This window comes from Idiotropiscis lumnitzeri, chromosome 14, assembly GCF_059441095.1.
Source record: "Idiotropiscis lumnitzeri isolate Australia: NSW breed Sydney's pygmy pipehorse chromosome 14, RoL_Ilum_1.0, whole genome shotgun sequence".
NCBI classification, from domain to species: domain Eukaryota; kingdom Metazoa; phylum Chordata; class Actinopteri; order Syngnathiformes; family Syngnathidae; genus Idiotropiscis; species Idiotropiscis lumnitzeri.
In genome coordinates, this window is record NC_142404.1 from 12,819,230 (window position 1) to 12,831,844 (window position 12,615).

The 12,615-nt window shown below is 41.3% G+C and overlaps 1 protein-coding gene across 3 annotated transcripts in view; it reads right to left on the minus strand.

Annotated features, from left to right (window-relative positions):
- asic4a (acid sensing ion channel subunit family member 4a) overlaps positions 1-12,615 on the minus strand; it is a 150,808-nt gene that overhangs the window by 41,700 nt on the left and 96,493 nt on the right. The window lies entirely within an intron of this gene.

Here is a 12,615-nt window from a genome sequence, read left to right on the forward strand (position 1 = left end):
TATTTAACATGTTGCTTCGTTTTGTTGTTCAACATAACCTGACCACTTGTTAGACGACGCCTCGAAGCCCACGGACATCCACCAAAAAAAAAACGCTTTGTGTGCCCTGTATCTAGCGAGAGCAAAAGACAGAAAGCTTTTGTCAGCAACATGCGAGCACGACCAGTTAAATGTCAGATAATAAGGCTAAAGGGAAAACTGGAGCATGCGTGCGCAAAAGCTCTTTAAAATGCACTATGATCTTCCTCGCCTGCAGCTGTATCACTAGGTAGTTGTAAAGCAAATTTAGCTGGGGAGAAAGTCAATGAAGTGATGATGAAAATGAGCCCCTCTTGTACATCTGATTGATTTTTTTCCTGTGAAAAATGGCAGATGCCCAGGGAATACTTTGTAGCGCTACACACAACGCACATGGCACGGGGAAATCGTTTTCATCGGGTTTTCTCATGAGTCAGGGGGCACTTAAACGCATTTATTTGGCGAGTGGCTGAAATAATTGACCATGAATGAAATAGGCAAAGCAATCACAGAATTTTTAAATGCTTGTTTCCAAACATATGCTATTTCTTCCTTCCCACCATTTTTTTTTTCATTATTTTTTTTTTTTGCTGAAACAGATCAGACGTATTCAAGGATGATGGAAAGCTGCCAGCTCACACCGTCTCAGTTGGCAGCCAAATGTTTAAACAGTCAGTGTGTACTTCCCCCTAAAATCGAGGTAAGCACAAACTAATCATGTTTTAAATGCAAAACCAAAGCTTGCCTTCCATGAGGTCTGCCAGCCATGTATGTCACCAACATGATTTGAGGATATCAGGACGTCAATCTTTCCAGGCTGAGCTAAAGAATGTGTCTTAAACATGCTGGACAAAAATCGCAAAAAAAACCCAGATTGGAATCATTTTAAATATGAGCTACGTGTGTGTGGTCTCTCATATTATATGTGGACAGTCAAAAGCAGGGGTGGGCAAACTTTTTCATTGGCGGGCCATAATGGGTTCTAAAATTTGACAGACCAGCAACAATATATATATCTTTGAAAAAATCACAGTATTTAGAAAACAAAACATGAACAAGGTTGATTCATTTAATTTTTTTTAAGTTCGGCGGGCCGGATGTGGCCCCCGGGCCGTAGTTTGCCCACACCTGGTCTAAAGTCTACGCCCCCAGATGTCTGTTTCGGTAGCATGTGTGCAGTCCGTTTTACAAGAAAGCCAACAAAAATGTGGGGCTCGGGGATTTTCATCCTTCAATCATGAAAACACTTTGAAGTATTTGAGCGTGCCGTAAGGTTGCGTCATTTGACATCCTAGAAAACAGACGTGGAGAGGAAGCGGCAAGCGTAAAGTTGCAGATGCCAGAATGCACTGATCTGGGGGGGCGAATGTAATAGAATTGCTGCTTTACTGGAGCGACGACACCCTGGGACTGGCGACAGAAACCGATCCTGATGTGACAATTCATCTCAGCGCATTGTTGACGTGTTGGATCGGCGACAAATGCCCAATTCCCCTTAAGACACCTAAGTGAGAACAAAATGTGGAATTGTTTAACTAATGTCACGAATGATCATTACCAGTTGGATGAATGGGTGCAAATAAGATGCTGTTTACTGAGGCTCCTGCTCGGAGGATGACTTGATCGAATGCAAACACGCAGAGTAATAGCGGGTTCTTTGGACATCTTTTTTCTTTGCTAGTGTGGAAAATGAGACGTGAGAGTGGGTGGTGCGAGATGGGAGGTGGTAGGAAGTGGGGGCGTCGAACAGATGAACTGATGGCCTTTTGCGGTGTTTTACAGGACTACAGCTCAGCCGGTATTGTTTCTGTTTCCCAGAGGACAGCAGTCAGCTGCTAGAGGCTAATGTTAATTAGAGCCAGTCTGCAGCGAAGCCTTTAAACGTGGCCATGAAAAGGTCATTGTGCTAAATTTGAAGTATTTCACGCATTTAAATCCGGGGTGTATTTTTCTTCTCATTTCTAGGAAGTAGACACCGACAAAAGCCAATGATCTCTTTCATGGTGTCTGTCTACATACGTCACCTCCAGCTGTCTTATAACGTCTCGGACAGCCATGCAAGTCCTTTAGTGATCTTAACATTTGCAATTTTAAGAGGGGGAAATTTCCCTCTCATTTTAATTACTATTGTTAAAATTGTGAATTAATTAAATTAGTAGTTACATTAGTATAATGGCATGCATCCATCTTTGTCGGAAAAAAACCCCAACCGTCTAAAAAAAAAATAATAAAAAAATTAAATATCTTGCCAAAATAACAAAAATGTTGCTGCTGCTCCACTCTTGTCATTAAAACAAAACAGAGCAAGTCTACATAAACAAGCCTAACTCACTAAGACAAATCAAATGCGCATGGAGGATGTCACAAGATGATGGGACTCGGCCATTCCCGATCATCGGGACGTTGAAATGCTTCCGTTATGACTCAAGAAATATAGAAAATCAAGTCATACAACAAAAATGAAGCATGGTGGTTACTGGTTAGAACGTCTGCCTCAAACTTCCAGGTTCTGGATTTGACCCTCAGCTGCTGATGATGCACATAATTTTTTTCTTGGTGGACGAGCTTCCTCTCACATTCCAAAAACAAGCATGCTAACTTCATTGAGGACTAAATTGTCAATAGGTGAACGTGAGTATAAATGATTGTCTATATATAACCTATGATTGGTTCTCAACCTGTCCAGAATGTACCCTGCTGGGATTAATACCAAACTGCAACCCTAATGAGGAGAGTTGCCGCTACGCAATTGGCTACGGCCCGGGTTGGAGGGGGCCCCGAGGGACGGCTTGCATTCAACAGTGCCATGACAATGTGTCGCTTTCAGCAACTCCTTCACGGGCCGTCTTACTAACTGTTGCTGGCTCACCTCCCCGTCCACAAAAAAATGGTCTACCACACAACTCTAAACAGACACTACAATAACATGTTGGGAGTTGGCGAGCTCTCTTAAAGCAAAAAAATAAAAATAAAAGAAAAAAAACAATCTTTCACTCTTGAAGTAAAGCCGAGGCATAAATGGCATCATCGAATCATAATATAAGAAGGCTGACATACAGGAAGGTCCGAGTTTGATAGATTTGTGGTCAAGTATGGCAACACCATTCTGACCTCCAATTCGTCAGGTGACACCTGCCCGTCCGACGGCAACTCTCTTGGCTTGTCCTCAAGCCGTCTGTTGCGGTGTCACACAGAATTCTCCCAGGCCCAAAGTGCTCCTTGTCTCGGCTTTTGAAAAAAATTCCGGATTGGACAGCCTACCATACTACCCACATTCACTCCTCTTAGTTACACTTACGGTGGACAAGATGGGGAACGAGCGTTCAGCGAGGCTGGACCTTCACCATACCGGCTTCCTCTTCCCTGCGGTATTGTCGCCGAGATAAGACGGCATTGGAGACCTCACACTCATCCTAATACGTTGTGCCCCTTTTGATCCAGCACACGATTTCACATTACATCTTTAATCTGTGTAAACAAGTCAAAGGCCAACCAAGGGCTCTGAGGGCAGATGGAGGAACATTATACAAGGGGACGCACGGAGCACCCTTTCTGAACCTTATCAGAGATTAGAGAGGATGTTGCCGTGTAACAAGGAGTCGAGTCGGTGTGTGTTTACATGAGTGTGTGTGTGTGTGTGTGTGCCAGCAGGTGCTTTCTTTGTCCCGGTTTTGTATTCCCATATGCCTTTATGTGCATTTTCCATTCCAGTCTGTTCATCACAGCACAGTGTGTGATGTTTCATGTGGATGTTTTTAATCTGCACGACTTCACCGCATGATGTGATCGAAGAGAGTGTGGGCAAAGACTAAAGAGAGGGAGAAAACATTCATCTGAGAACAATGCCGGGTGAGTTTTTTCGAAAACATTACCGGTTCTGATCATTCTAAAGTCATTTCTTGCAGTGTGTCAATTGTGTTACACTTAACTACTTTTAAGTTGTTTTCAGCGACAACTGCAGGATTCTAAAATGCGACATTCAACATTAAAGGTAGCTTTTGTCGTAAAAATTAGAAAATAAAATAAAAATTGTCAGGTGCATCACCTCTCTCTATTGTAACCGATCGTATATTCCAAAAATGACAACAACAAACCGGTAACATTTCGTTTTTTTTTACAATATCACATTGTTAATAAGTGATAGTAATATATGTGTAATAGCCAGCTGTGGGTCTATCTTTGGGCTGATAGGTGTGAGGTGAAATGAGGCTGTATTCAAATCTTGCCGGCGACTTCAAGACGGCAGACTCTTAATATCGAAATGGCACAGCATCACAGGCAGAAGGACTTGGGTTTGAAACTCATCTTGGGGTTTTGTGTTGCGTTCGCATGTTCTCCCTATGCTTGAGTGGATTTTTTTTTTTTTTTAATACTGCAGCCTCCTCCCACATTCCAAAAACACACAGGCTATTTGAGCGAAGACTCGAAATTGTCAATGGGTGTGAATGTGACTGGCTGTTAAATATTCTCATAGAGGACCAAAAAAATGGCTGAATGATCCCACTGTATAATTAACGTTGAAGAAAAAAACTGTATTAAATGGAGGGGGAAAAACTGTAGTGAATAAAAATGAAATGAAAATATTTTAGTTGAGCCAACGGAATGATGCCAAAAAGTCTCATGTGAATAAAACTTAAGAATGTAAATTAGGCATTTTGACAAAACAGTCCAAATTTGCATTGGGGAGAAACAATGAATAATGAGTCAACAAAATCAATTCTCTAATGTTTCTTGCCAGCAACGGTGAGCTTTATGAGGAATAATGACTGAAAAGTTGATAACAAGCATCACAACAATTCGTGAATCATCCGCCATTATGCCGCTCGTTATTACATTTGCTCTCCCCCACCCGCTGTTCTTTTTTTTTTTTTGGAATGCTGCAAATTATTTCCCAAGCTGATGTAAAGTTGATGATGGCTCACGCTGATTTTCTTCTTTTGTCATGTGCTCGCCAATTTTGAAAGTGTGCTCAAGTTGTTCTTGATTATTCATCTGATTTGCGAGGACATGTGCGTGAGTGGAGCAGAGGTCCAGTCTTTATTTCTCTCAACATCAGAAATGACACATGAATACTGATAAGTGCTGCCAGTGTTCCGAAATTACAAGGGAAGAAAAGAATTACTTTTAGTAATCCTGAAGTAATGCCTGACAATTTATAGCAACAACCGAGATTTTTGGCGAGATGTGAATCTGCTCAAGATTGTCAGAAAAACTACTGAAATCTCCGAAAACCGAAAAAGTATGTTTTGCTTTTTCTTTCTTTTTTTTTTTTTAGAAACATGGGCTGCCTCCATGATGAATTTTTCCACAAGTATCAGCCACTCTTGTCACAATGCTGAGTCTCATCAAACTCATTTCCGCAAGACAAGACAAGAGTATGTAAAAGTCTGCTACAATTCTCGACACTTCAGATATTTTAATGCAAGTCAGTCAGAATCATGCTAATAAAACATCTGGGAACGTATTTAAATAGTTAAAAAAAGATAATGTGCATGCAACTGGAGTAGGATTAATTCCCACCTAGTGCGTTCTTCACAAGAGCCCCTAGTTGGCTGGGCTGGTCTCCAACGGTGTAGAACAGGATAAGAGCTATAGAAAATAAGATGAGTAGGCGGACGGATTCATTCAATTTCCGTTATTTCCAGAGAGGATTCTAAATCCAAACAATCAGCGGTCACCGAAGGGATTTATTTGACCTTCCTGGTTCACGATCAACGCATAGATAGGAAGCAAATATGGCTCCGAGTGGCATACGACAGCAACGTTAATAATCGTTTATTCAGCATTGTTCGACTACATTAAAGGAGAAGTCAACCCACGAAATTTCTATCCAATAATATGTTCTACGGTCCTCCACTAGTCGAAACAGGGAATTCTGATAAAAATTGCATTTGTCAGCTCAAACATGTACTCTATAAAAGATTTTTTTTCCCTCGTATTTATGTAGCATTTTTCACCAGGCGCTCAAAATGCATCTCATTGAACACTTATAGAAAAAAAAAAATCTCTTTTTCTTTTTCAATTGACTCATTACGTGCATTTATCAATTCAGAAATGGGCGTCCAAATGAAATCGCTATCAAACTGTGTGCCGATGAAAATCTGCCACTGTGGTGCAAAATGCACCACTCAGCAAAAAGTTGTCATCAATTATCACTGGGAAAACAAACAATTTCCACCGAGCATAAACAGACAATAAAAAAATAAAAAAAACAACTCTCGATGGGAAGTCTTGATGCGGAACTGCCTTGAGACATCGAGGCAGTTTTATGCTTTGTTAGTAAAGGTCAGGCCAGCACATTGATGACGCGCCTATTATCTGTCTAAGCGGCAATCTGTTTCAAATTACCTCATTATGTTGATGACCGAATCAAGTGCACCCCTGGGCCTCGTGCGCTCCTCTTGAGACGCTGCTTATGCTCAGTCACGGGCTACCAGTATCTTCACGTTAGCGAGGGTGCAAGCGGCGTGGCGTCAAGCCACATGCATGCCTGCTAGGCCATGACATGTTATTAATTAACTTGAAGCCCTTCACGTCAGAGCGCCTGATCTCCTTAATGGAACTGCAAAAGAACCGGAGGCATCCTCACCCTTCGAGACAAGACAAGTCGTGCTTTGACATACGTTTCCGTAAAAGTCACCCTACAGGAATAGAACTGATTGCAAATCTGCCTTCGTTAAAAGGTGACATCTGCATTTTGTCCGCAATTTGAAACATTACCCGGATGTCGTACTCAAAGGCCTTCAACATACTTTGGTGAAAATACACCAAAGACACTTAAAATCCACTTGTCACACTGTTTCAAATCACGCAAATGTCAAAAAATGGCTTTCGTTACCATGACGATCGGGTCAGAGTTAAGGCATGCAACAAAGCCAGTGGCTGCTCAGTACTGCCAACTTAACAACTTTGTCCCTATATTTAGCGGCTTTTCCGCCCCCTGGAGCAAAAGTGGGTGGGCGGAGGGTTAAATGCAAGGACGGAAGCGCTTTGAAAAGGATAAAGGACGAGCGGCGACAGTGGGCGATTATTTGGATGGATAAGGACGAAAGACGGAATGTTGCAAAGGGGACGGACGGAGGATGCGGGACGAAGTGGCAAAATAGTGTGCCACTAACTCTCTCATTGCCAATGACGGAAATAGAAGTCATTTGTTTGGCAGCGAATGAGTTAATGAGACCCCTCGCCATCTGACATTTTCCATAATATGTCCGCTTTAAAATACAAAAGCTAAATGAATGGTTAAAGGCGGGAGACGTAAGCAGCAAAAGCCGTCATGTTCACGTCAAGGCATCGAACAAACGGGTTCGCTGTTCGCTGTTGTATATTCACGGCACACTATTTCAAAGCGCAGCTTTCAACTATAATAATATTGCGCCACAGAGTGTGGTATCGTGTTATTTTAAGAACACACACAACTAGAACCACGGAACTGGCTCCCTCAATGAAATAAAACCTCAAAGGCTCCATTGTGATGTCGACATAAAAGACCAATTGAATGTGGTTTTAAGTAATACTTTAAAAAAAAAACTGCACAAAGCATTCTATTTATGCTTGCTCCAGTCTTGAATTCTTCAGAAAAAAAAACCCGCCACAATCGCAGAATTGTTCACTTCGATCAGCAGGAGCATCGTGATGGTGAGTTTCGTCCGAAAAATAAATGAGGCAAAAAAAATCTATTTCAGCCAGCAAGAAACAACCGACCGACGCAAGTGCGTTAGCGCTCAAGCTCGGAATGCAAAAAAATTGTACAGCTGCGAGCGTCTTTCCTCTCAGCCATTTACCTTCCAGTAATACTCAGTTTTGTGATGCCTTGATTGAGTGTGGCTTCATGAAAAAAAATCTCATCTGACACATCAAAAAAATGAAAGTGAAAACTCCGCAAGTACGTCATTGGTATTCGCGTCATGTTTGCACATACACAAGCCTGTTTCCGCGCTCTTCATTGTATTTTCATTGTGAGGAAGTCAAGTGAATGCTCTCATGCAGAACATGTAAGTGGCCACCCGAGCTCTTATTGATCAGGCCCGAGCACGGCCAAAGATCAGCTATTCACACTCCTTCGGCACATTTTAAAAGCAATCTCACTTTCCTGCTCAACCCACTGAGATGTGAATTATTAAACCGCCGTTTTGTGATGGGCCACATGTAGCGATTTGACAAATACCAACCAAAAGTCAAATCCAGCAGGCCGACTAAATATTCAGGTGATATTTCAACAGGCTAAAGAGTGAATTTGCCTCGGTGGATGTGAAGCAAACAGGTAATGTGTCAAGGAGCTGCAATTAAACAGCACTTTAATTAAATGCAGTTTTTATTTTAACAGTCTGGGATGCAACCAGCTGATTTTACTATCATTAACCTCAGAGTGACCCTCATTCAGCTTTACAATTCCCTGGGTTGCGAGGATTACGCAGACGTTTAAATAACTCGTGTCAGCAATGGACAAACAGCACATGTGTAAAAGCTGAAGTGACATGATCGCTATTGAATTTGCTTGAACTCTTCCGACAGGGGGGGGGGGGGCTTGAGTTTGCTGTAGTGGGCATGCAAGTGTTGCTTATGTAATCTGATGTGAGCCAAACACGCTATTTTGGCTCTTTGATGCAGCACGGTTTCATCACAGTTAGAATGAAACTTATTGTGGGCAGCAGAGCAGGGTTATTATACATGTAATTATAGTTTTGATTCCATTTTTGTTTTTTTTATTTAGTTAGTGTTAATTATGTGGGTTTGTTAGTTTTTATTTGTTTTAGTTTTTTCAAAAATACTTAGTTTTAGTATTATTATTATTTTTTTTCAACTTTTACACGTGTTCAAGATTTAAAAAAAAAAAAGAACATGGTAAGTACTATGCAGTGAAAAGTCAACAAAAATATGTAAAAACATTTTGATAATGCTGGGTACAGTTTACAGTTTTATATCAGTCCAGAGACTTTGAATCACAATAAGTGCCGTCCATATTGCTTCTAAAGTTAAATGCAGGCATGCATGCATGCAACCTAATTATAATAAAGCTAGAATTTGTGTTTTTCTAAATCACTTTAGATTTTATTTTATTTCATTAACGAAAATGTTTTTTTTTCTATATAGGTTTTATTTATTTCCAGAACTGGGCACTTGACCCTTTTTTGACGGTCAGTCCCCTATCCTCTGGCCGCGATCTGTGTATCATTCCGACCTCGACCTTCTGGCCTTATTCATACAAATTGTCGCCCCCGACCCCGTTCCCCTGATATTCAGTTTTTTTTTGTGACAACACATTGACGTATACAGAGACTCACTAACATAATCGCCTCACCAGCAGGTTTATTTAAAATAACTCACATTAACCTCCAGCATCCATTTAATTGTTTTAGTCTTCATCCACACGCATCCAAAATGCTTTTATCATGATCATTTCCACTGCTTCCCTACACCACCCCTCCTTTTCGAGCGATGGAATATCTTTAATCTGCACACGTGCAGATTAGCTTCAAGAAAAGAAACTTGTTGGCAGATTCTGGGGAAAATGAAGGAGAGTTATGCCCGGGGAGAAGAGGAGAGGAAAACGGTTTTAATCAAAAACTAGCAAAGGTTTGAACATTTTTCACTGCGACACCAAATGTGCGCGACTGAACGGGCCAGACGCTCTTGCCAGTAGAAGTAGCACTGCTCTCATTGTCAGTCATGATGAAGTGGGGAATGACACAAGTGATGCTTTCCATCACAAAAACGGGACGATTAAAGCAGTCAAAATGCTAAACAGTACTTAATGGTGATTAATGTTCTTATTTTAGCGCGAAGATGACGCACTTGTTAGATAATTCTCCAGAAGAATCTATTTCGGGTCAGGAATTTTAGCAAGCACTTTTTAATTGGTAAAAATCTTTACAGTACACATGCTGGAACTTCAATCGTAAACTAATTTATTTATCTAGTTGACTTTGGAGTGAGAGCTTTAAGTTCCCAACCACACATAGAATTGGTTAATGCCCCAAATGAGTGAAAGTTGATCTGTTGGCAGCGATTAACCCTCTGCATACAGAGTGCTCAGCAACCCACGAGCTTCCTCACACTGAATCTCATTTAACACCTGCTGTTGGCATCGCTGATTAGAGGCATGTCAGAAATCAATTTGCACCTCCTTGTTGCTCTACATTTCACTTTTTTTTAAACTCAGTAAAGATGAGGCAACTAAATAAAAAGTCCATACCTAGACACCTTTTTTTTTCATGAATAAAAACAAAATCACATAGAGGCTTGGTGTAGGAAGAGAGGCAATCACAATTAAACACGTGTGATGAGAAACAGGAAGTGAGATGCACACAATCTGATCGGACCGATGCGTCTTACAATCGCACTGTAAAACTATTTTTACGGCCAAAAGACACTGTATCAATGGGCGCAGCAGCAGTTGAGGATGCTATTTCTGTATTTAATAGTTATACTGCGCGGGCTAGCATGCGCGGGCTAGCATGCGCGGGCTAGCATGCGCGGACTAGCATGCGCGGGCTAGCATGCGCCTCGCAGTGCGGTGCACCCAATATAACTATTAAATACAGAAATAGCACCCTCAACCGCTGCTGCGCCCATTGATATAGCGCGTTTTTTTGTCCGTAAAAATACGGTAATCTGACCACTAGAAAACTACATCATAAAACAGCAGCAGCTCAATGACTAAAAGGCGTTTTCCAAAACGAGTTCCGTTAGAAAAAAAAAAAGTAGTGAGAAACTCATAACACATTGAACCAAGCCGAGGAAAATGCAATCCTAAAAAGTCAACAAATGCTAATTAGATATCGATCCCATTAAATCATTACAACAAGCAGCCCATCTCTCACTACAGTATTCCACCTCACTGCCTTATGCAAGGTCATTTCTCCTTGAAATATTTCATCATGTCTGCCGTGTTTGATATGGAGTGTAGAGCGTGTGAGAGTGGCAAACATCTCCTCTCACTTGCTTCTCTTCTGCCATTCTGTCCTTTTCTCTCTAGTCACAGCATGCAGGCTTTCTTACCATTTGAGGTTCAAATCAGCGTTGCCCCTGGCGCTAATGGCCGAGTGAGTGACAGCTTGATGACAGGAAACAAATGTGAGCCTTCATCGTGCCGCCTGTCCACAGAACCACTCTGCAATACTCACAGTTGGGATGTGATGAGGGGGGACAAAAAGAGAGAGTGCCGAGGGGGTGACGGGGGGGGGGGTGCTACCTCGGGTGTCACACAGTCCGCCTTTCATTTACACAGTTGTTTTCACTCCTCGCAAAAAACAGCTTTCTTTTCCCAACAACAGTGATCGACTTCCCAGCTGCAGAGACTGAGGATATTTGAGTGGAAATGATGACTCGTTACTGGGAGGCATTGATTCACTTCTATGGGACAAGACACCTCACAAGAAAAGAGCACATTGAGGTGTTTGTGAGCATGTGCATGTGTCGAAGGAGATGAGCTACAAGTAGAGCAAGAAAAATCTAAGATGTTAAACCCAAATTATGCAGTGTGCGCGCACATGGGAATTGGATAGCGTGACGGGGACACATTGACTTTTTGCGGATCTACAAAAAGCATCTTGCCAGGAAGTCAGATTGTGAATTTCATTACGACTGACTACATTTTTTTTTTTTTGTTATATTAAACTTGGAACATGTTAGTATAGCAAATACATACAACAGTTGGCATTTTTACTTTTGCAGCATGGTGGCTTGTATTTCATTTTTTGTGTTTTATTTATTTATTTACTTACTTTTAACCCATATAGTGGGTTTGAAGTAATACATCCTTATGGGTGTATTATGATTCAAGTGTGTCAAAAAGTGAACGCGCGTGCTCAAATGTATTTATTTTATAAATATATTATCAGGTAGAAATGCGTGTTTATTTTATAGATTTTTTTAATTTTTAGATTGTTTTAATCCCTCATTTATTGTGGTTAATGGGGAAAGGGAAAAAAACCAAAATCATTTTTTTTATTTTGCCTTGAGATTTTGATTTGTTTCTTGACCTTGCTCAAAACTCAAAATACTATTAAAACTCATTCAATGCTCAGGTAAAATGAATGCCATCCTGTTTTTGTCAACGTCATGGACAAAATAATCCATTCATTCCGATTAATGACACTCGGAGTTGCTGTTGATGTTTACGTCGCCACTTCACACTAACAAGTGACGCTGACTGGGTTGCCAGGTTGGCGTGAATGAACAAAATCCCTCTTTTTTTTCCCCCCTTTCGTTCTCGCATTCCCCCCTTAAAAGGCAAACGGTGTTAAAATGCAGTTCTAAAACCATAAACCATTTTTTCTTGATTCAATGCGCCATTGTTGCTGTAAATCAACCCATTTTCATTCCACACCAGCAGTCTCATTCGAGACTAATAGACAAACGATGCTGTGTGGTGCGGCATCCTTTTCCATTTTAATGCCAATCATACAGGACTCGTTCACGAGCCTCTTTGTCATTGTCCCTTTTAGGTTCACGCTGTCAGCTAGAAATGCTGTCGCGACATGACTCTTCAATACAGCTTCATACAAACATGTATGCAGACACGGGGAGAACATGCAAACTCCACATAGGAAGGCGGGAGCCGGGATCGAACTCACAACCACCACATTGTGAGTC